This window comes from Macaca thibetana, chromosome 2, assembly GCF_024542745.1.
Source record: "Macaca thibetana thibetana isolate TM-01 chromosome 2, ASM2454274v1, whole genome shotgun sequence".
Lineage (NCBI taxonomy): Eukaryota > Metazoa > Chordata > Mammalia > Primates > Cercopithecidae > Macaca > Macaca thibetana.
Genome location: NC_065579.1, coordinates 135,979,147 through 135,987,327, shown reverse-complemented (window position 1 = coordinate 135,987,327; position 8,181 = coordinate 135,979,147).

Sequence of the window (8,181 nt, the reverse complement as noted above, 5' to 3'; positions counted from 1 at the left end):
GAACTTAGATTTTTGTCTTTTAGTGCCTGGCTTATTTTGCTTAATATAATAACTTCCAATTTCATCCATATTGCTGCAAATGACAAGATTTCATTATTTATGACTGAATAGAATTTCATTGTGTTTGTATATGTGAGTGTGTGTGTGAGTGTGTGTGTGTATATATATATATATATATGCCACATTTTCTTTATTCTTTAATCCATTGATGGACACTTAGATTAATTACTTATTTTGGCTACTTTGAATAGTGCTTCGATAGATGGGGTGCAGGCATTTCTCCGATACATAGATGTTTTTTTTCCTCTGGATAAATACCAAGTAGTGAGATTGCTGGATCATATGGTAATTCTATTTTTAGTTTTTTGAAAAACTTCTTTTTTTATATATATAATAGCTGTTTAGTTTATGTTCCCATGGGCAGTGTATAAGAGTTGCCCTTTCTCCACATCTTTGCCAGTATTTGTTATTTTTCGTCATTTTATTTGATATATTTTGTGATTCTATCTAGGGTAAGATGATAGCTCATTGTGGTTTTGATTTGCATTCCTTAAAGATTACTGATGTTGAGGATTTTTTCATATATCTGTTTGTCATTTTTATGCCTTCTTTTGAGAAATGTCTGTTAAAATCCTTTGCCCACTTTTTAACAGGATTATTTGTTTTATTGCTGTTGAGTTGTTTTGAGTTCCTTGTATAGTCTGGTTGTTTGTCCCTGGTCAGATGAAGAGTTGGCAAATATTTTCTCACATTCAATAGGTTGTCTTCTCACTCTGTTGATTGTTCCCATTGCTGTGCAAAAGCTTTTTAGTTTAATATGGTTCCCTTTTTTTGGACTATTCTTTCAAGGTTTGGGTTGTAAAATGTTTGCCTAGATCAATGTCCTGGAATATTTCTTTGGTGTTTTCTCCTAGTAGTTTTACAGCTTCAGGTCCTACATTTAAATCTTTCATTTTGAGTTTATTTTTGATATGGCGAGCAATAGGTATCAGTTTCATTCTTCTACATGTGGATATCCAATTTTCCCAACACTCTTTATTGAAGAGAATGTCCTCAAAAACCAATTGGCTGTAAGTACATGAAATTTTTCTGGTTCTCTGTTTTATTTCATTGATCTATGTGTTTGTTTTTATACCATTACCATGCGGTTTTGGTTATGATAGCCTTGTAGTATATTTTTAAAGTCAGGTAACGTGATGCCTTCAGCTTTATTTGTTGTTGTTCAGTAACGCTTTGGTTATTCAGGCTCTTTTGGTGGTTCTATATAACCTGTATTATTATTTTTTTCTATTTTTTGGAGAATGTCATTGGTATTTTGATAGTAATGGTATTGAATCTGTACATTGTTTTGGCAGATTTTTTTTGTCAAGGTCTTTCACCTCTTTGGTTAAATGTGTTCATAGGTTTTTTGTTTTCTAAGGTTTTTTTTTGTGGTTTTTGTATTTATTGTAAATGTGATTGCTCTTTTGTTTTTTTTTTTTCAACTAGTTTGTATATTGGTGTTTAGAAATTTTACTGGTTTTAGTATGCTGATTTTGTACTCTGCAATTTTATTGATTTTGTTCATCAGTTCTAAGAGGTTTTTGTTGGAGTCTAGGTTTTTCTATGTATAACATTACCTCTTCTGCAAAGAGGGACAATGTGACTTCCTCTTTTCTAATTTGCATTCCTTTTATGTTTTCTCTCACCTGATTCCTCTGACTAGGTCTTCTTATATTATATTGAATAGGAATGGTGAAAGTGAGAATCCTTGTCTTGTTTCAGTTAGAGAAAAGGCTTTTAGATTTTCTCCATTCAGTATGCTGTTAGCTGTGGGCCTGTCATATAAAAGTCCTTACTAAAGAGAGTCTTAGAGAGTCTTATCACTCTTTCAGTTGTGACCCAGTTTTTTGTTGTTGTTTTTGTTTTTTTATGAGATGGAGTCTTGCTATGTTACCCAGACTGGAGTACGGTGGTATGACCTTGGCTCAGTGCAACCTCCACCTCCCAGGCTCAAGCCATACTTCTGCTACAGCCACCCCAGTAGCTGCGATTATAGGCATGAACCACCTTGCCTGGCTAATTTTTGTATTTATAATAGAGAAAAGATTTCACCATGTTGGCCATGCTGGTTTCAAACTCATGAACTGAGGTGATCCGCCTGCCTCAGCCTCCCGAAGTGCTGGGATTACAGGTGTGAATCAACATCCCTGGCCACTGCTATAATCTTAGTAATAACATAAAATATCACAGTTGTTACTGGTATATTATTACTAGAAGTAGATTGTTATTAACTGCTAATAACAAATGACTTATTGATGTGTTGACAGCAAGGTGCTTGGGAGGGGGATCATTGTTTAATCTATAATGTTTCTTCAGATATCAGAGTGGTAGTTTGCCCTAATACCTCAATTCTCTGATGGATCTAAGAAAAGTAGTTGATTTTCAGTTTGTTCAGTTTTTCACTTGTGTGGATGGTACTGATTACTTTGAAGCAGTTTATATGAGAGAACTGAAAATACAAGCCTTAGCAGATTTTATCTTCATCCCTGCTTTTCAGATAAGGAAACTGAGCAACAGAGGTCTTCAGGCATGTCCACAATTACATGCTTACTAAGTAAAAGAGTGATATTCAACCCTATGTAGTCTTATACAGGAGATCACTTTTTAAACCATTGTATAGACTTCGTTTCTTATAAAAGGGATGCATTGTGTTGTATGCTGGATTGTGGTATTTTTATCATGATTATATTGGAAACTACATTTCCTGGAATCAACTTTGCTAGGTATGATCCAAGTTAGAAATAGCCAAAAGTGAAGTTACATAAGATTATGTTACACTTTGAAGGTTGTCATTGGTTAGAGGCTATAGGAGACAAATGCAGAATTACAGGCAGTTTCCAGCATGTCTTCTCTCTTCCTCACTCTGCATGTAGCTCCTCTTCCTGCTGCTGGTCCTACTCATCAACAGCAACTGGCTTGCTCCCCACTGGAGAGACTATAGTCACAGAGTCAGCAGCCTTTCATAGACTTAACCATCCTTTTTCATGGAACTCTTCCAAAAGCTAGACACACAAAGCTTCCAGATTTTCCTGCAAGCTCTGATTTGTTCAGATGCTCTAAGGCTGGATGGTGACTTATCTCCGATCCTTCAACTACTGCATTTGGACTTTTGATTGTCTAATTTCTCCCACAATAATGCAAAATTGAATTCTATAATTAATTCCTTATTCCATTGCACTCATGGTAGTTTTGTTTTTCTGATTGAAATGTGACCACTTCATGTATTGGTACAAAAAAGCAGTTAAGTTTTGCAAACAAATCTTAAAGCTGGGAACCTGGAATTATCTATTTATTTCGACTAAACATTTAAAGGCATGAAGCACTTCATTGTCAGTGGAAAAGAAGACACTGGTAGCCCATAGTATAAACTGACAAAATAATTTCTTGTATCATCATCTATAATCAAGTTATTTAAAAAGGCAAAGTACTTATTGTCATAGACTATTTTAGTAAAGATTAGAATTATAATGGGGTTGGCTTTATATGCCTAAGTGTTTCACAGAACCTAGGAAAATGAAATGATGTGCTTAGAAATTTAAATACCCAGTTTAGGGATCAGATAAGGGAATAAAAAACATCTGTGCTTTCTGTCTTTCAAGAGCCAAACTAAAATCTGATTCTGTAGATGGCTAAATTATAGTGCACCTTGAATCCATAACTTCACAGGTTCTCTAATGTCAGGAAAATCAGCAGAAAGGAGTGGGGTCCTGGAAACTGGGATGAAGATATTGAGCAGATTCTGATGAAACTGAGGAACTTGGACTCCTAAATCCAACCAACCTTCTTTGCCAGGAGAAGTAGATCTCACTTTACCTGAAGAATGTTTTTCCATGAGTTTGTTGCACTGTGGCGAATAGCTGAACTTGTTTAAATTTTACTCCCACTTTCCACATACTACCTCTCATTGAATGTACACCTATAATCATATCCAACTCCTAGAAATTCCTAGGGGATCAGTTATACTTTGTGACCCTTAAGAAAATGCTATATGTTATGTGTCCAAAGGAATTGCAAGATGTTACCAATTTGTAGCAACATAAACCTGGAGAGTATTAAGTGGAATGATATCTGAGGATGTGGGATCAAGGTGAAAGGAATAAAATGTTCCTTTGGACTAAGTGTTTTAACATCCTTACACTAAAATGAGATTTTGTATTCCTATGATGTGTCACCTTAAGTGGCTGGCAGTGGGCTCTGTCTGTAGTGGGGTCCCAGGTGCTTCACTGAAATAAACTGAAATGCCAGAACTTCTTTACTATACAAAGATTTACACTACGTGAAATGTTCAAGTGGATTTACTGGGCAAGACTTTCTCACCCATCCTCTACTCATGTCTCTCGAGAGGATCTGCAGCTGCTTCCTTCACCCAGGAGTTGAGATTTACAAAGATCAGGGGAGTACAGCATCCTGTAGTGGTTATTCCTCATGGTCCAGAAATGGCAGTGGGAACTGCTGCCATGATTTCTACAGAAATAGAAGGTTTCTGGGTCTAAGTGGTAACACAACTGCCAAGACTAAGTGGTCATGGTTACCGTAATGGACAATGGAGTCCATACCTTCATCAGAGTGGTTTGACCCACAGAAACCTCTGGTATTGGCTAAGTGAACAATCATGGCCCTAGGACTGAAATAGGTGAGTCAGTGCTCAGCGTATGCTGACTCAGCAAAATTCCCAGGTAAACCACTTACTTGGCAGTGAGGATTATCTTTGCATTTGGGCTCCTTCATGTTCAAATTAACATACCAGCCCACAGGTGCATCAAATGCTTTACTGATTTTATCTGTATCCAGCAAAGATGTTCCTTCTCTGACAGGTTTCCTCTTCTCTCACTTGTGTAACTGTCATCTGTAGGTACCAAACCTTCTTTCTCCCCTTACTCACTTAGCAATACCTTGTTCCTAAATTAACACATAATTTTAAAATTTATATAAAAATAAAAAGTGTCAAAAGTAGCCAAAAGAATCTTAAGAAGGACAAAGCTAACACAATCTGGGATGATATTCAGGATTTCTGACTATGCTGCTGTTTCTGAAGGCCAGCAGATACTTTTCTGCCATTATCTGAAACTTTTCTTGCCATGATGTGAAACTTGTCTTGCCATGATGTGAAATTTGTCTTGCCATCAGGGACGCTGGGGTTTATAATCTCCAGGAAGGCTAATATCAGTGTAAAGTCAAACCTTAAAGTTTTTCAGAGTCCACCTACCCCACTCCTCTCACTTCAGTAAGGCCATTTTTAATTTTACTTAATCATGTTTTCTCAGGCCATCCTAGTTTAAGGCATAGCTAAGTACATCCCCATTTGGTTTTAGATTTCAGTGTCGTAAAATTTCTCTAGTTTTAGTGGTGAATGTATTGGATCAGAGATTTACACACACCTATCAGAATCGCATTAAACCATTTCCATTATTGGTCACGACAATCATTTCCCATAAACATGTAGACTGTGTTCTACGTTTCTGTCATCCTTAGCAACACAGAGTAACCAAAACTCTAACTTTATAACCATCAACTTCAGTGACAACATAGGTTATTTTCTTATACATCTGCACATAGAAGCACAAAAGATGCTGTTAAAAACTACCCTAATTTAAAATTATTTGGTTTGATAATAAAAGAAAAAGCTAGATTGCAGACATATGGAATGAATGCTGATGAATTTATATTCACATCTGTATAAACATATTGATGCTATTATATTCTAATTATAAGTGTGCTTTACATTTGTCATAACAAAAATGATGCAAATGTCTAATAAACTCTATGATTTATAGTGCTCATGGAAAAATAGAAATGAAAAAACAATTACCTAAAAAATAAAAATTTGTTTTGTGCTCGAATCACAATAAAAATTATGACTGTGGATCTGTCCTCTGACAAACCTTTTAGGACTCCAATAGGTATTTAAATAGCTCGATAAATAGGATAATCAGCATCGGATTTAAGATCATGAATCAATAAGAAGCAGTGGGATTAATAATTTATACTTTAGTTATACTACTCTTATTTTGCATATTTGTGTCTCAACATAACAATTTAAATCTGAACGAAGCGATAGATTTATGCAAGCCAGAGTTTTGAGAGAGTCTGTATATCTAATACATTTAGGTAATTAGTAAATGAAAAATAATTAACACAAGTTGTTGGGTGTTGTGCAAAACAAATAATAAACCAGTTCAATTTACAGCAGGGCATCAAGGAAAAAATCCAAACTAGAATACAGATTCAGCTTAAATTATAGAAGATTGTGATCAGAGAAGCATGATTCTGGGCAAATCACTCATTAAGACTCAGTTCCATAACTGTAAGAGAGGATGGTGGGTGTGAGACTAGATGTATCCTTATTAGTGAGGACTCTGAGTTGCAAGCAAAATAATAAATCAGACTTTCATTGCTTGAGTAACAAGAGAGAGTTAATTACTTCTTGAGCAGAAACATTCAAGAGTTCAGCTACTTACAAACCCATCTGGCTCCAGAATTTTGAATAATTTCATGCAGAATCTGCTCCATCGCTCTGTCTTTGTTTCTAGACCCTCCAAATATTATCCTATTGTGTTCCCAATTCTAGTAAAAATTCTGCTTCCAATTGGTCCCCAAAAAGACATGAAATTGTTTGCCATTGAATATCCTTTGAGTCATGAGCTTATATCTGCACCAGTTTCAGTAGCCAGGGAGGCCAAATATTCTAATGACCTTTATTCTTTAAATCCCTGGAGATGGATAGGGCAATGATTTGCTCACATATTGACTGGGAGTAATGAGCAGATGAATTACAGAGAAAAAGTGGTGTTCTTCCTGTATGCAAGGCAATGTCCTAAAGGATTAAACAGCTACAGTCCACTGCTATCCTGAATAAACCTTCCAGGTTTTACATCTGACACTTACATTCTCTTTATTCTGAAGCCCCTGCCTCCCTTCCCAGAAGTTGCAGACTAAGGAAAACAGAGAATGGGGATGACACTACCAGAATGACTTTTACGTAACACAGGCCTTCCTTGGATCACCATGGACATATGGATAATGCTGCATATTTAGTCTGTCAGGTATCTTCCAAGGAATAAACCAGGAAGCATTACATGAACTGTCCAAGTCCTTATGTAATTACTCCCATTTTTTAGTGAAGTACGAAGAATTTCAGAATCTCAACCCATAAACTTAACACCAGTTCCATTCCACAACACAGGTTAACAAAATATATTTCTTCTACGCATGCTAAACAATACATAATACACCTAAAAAAGTAGAGAGGCATCTAGGAGAGCAATGGCTGGGAAGATATATTAGGCTTCAATCTACTAGATTTATAATAAACAGGTGGTCTACTCCCATTATTTGAAGACTGGCATTCTTGAGGGTGCAATTTTTATTATTTCTGTTAGTTCTTATTTTACCCAAGTGGGTTTTAAAGAAGAGAGGGGAAGGAGGCAATTGTGTCCTTTGAGAGGATGTTTGGCTCTGTCTGGAGATATTTTTGGCTGTCATAACTAGAGGAGAAACTGCTACTGGCATCTAGTGGGCAGAAGCCATGGATGCTGCTAAACATTCTGCAGTGCACAGGATAGCCCCACTCAACAAAGAACTATCCCACCCCAAATGTCAAAAGTGCCAAAATTGAAAGATCATGCTTATCTTTTTCTTTTAACTTTTGAGATACTTGTCTCATCATTCTAATCTATTTTTTCTTTTACTCAGCAATAATGACCAATCCCATCGATGGGAAATGTTCCACGGTACTGTTCATTTCTCGAAAGAGAATGTGTGAGCCCTTAACAAAATGACAGAGTCTTTTTTATTTTAAAACCCTAGCAAGTGGAAAGAAATATTCCCAATTTCTGAAATATAAGGGAAGTTTTGATGCCCAGAAGTTAACATGGAATTAAAGGGATACTATATTAATTGGAAAAATCCATCAGCTCTTGGATAATTTATAATGGATCATTTTCTGTCTACATGGGATGGAAATTACTTATGGGGTGGTGCTTACACAGAGGGTTTGGATGGGGCAATTAAATGCTTTTTTATTGTTAATTCCCAAAATTTCTGATCTCGCAGTATTTCAGACAGATTATGGTCAGCATATACAGGTTATTCCTCTGAGAGTAAATTTTTAAGAGCTGCAAAATCTGCCACTTCAGATTA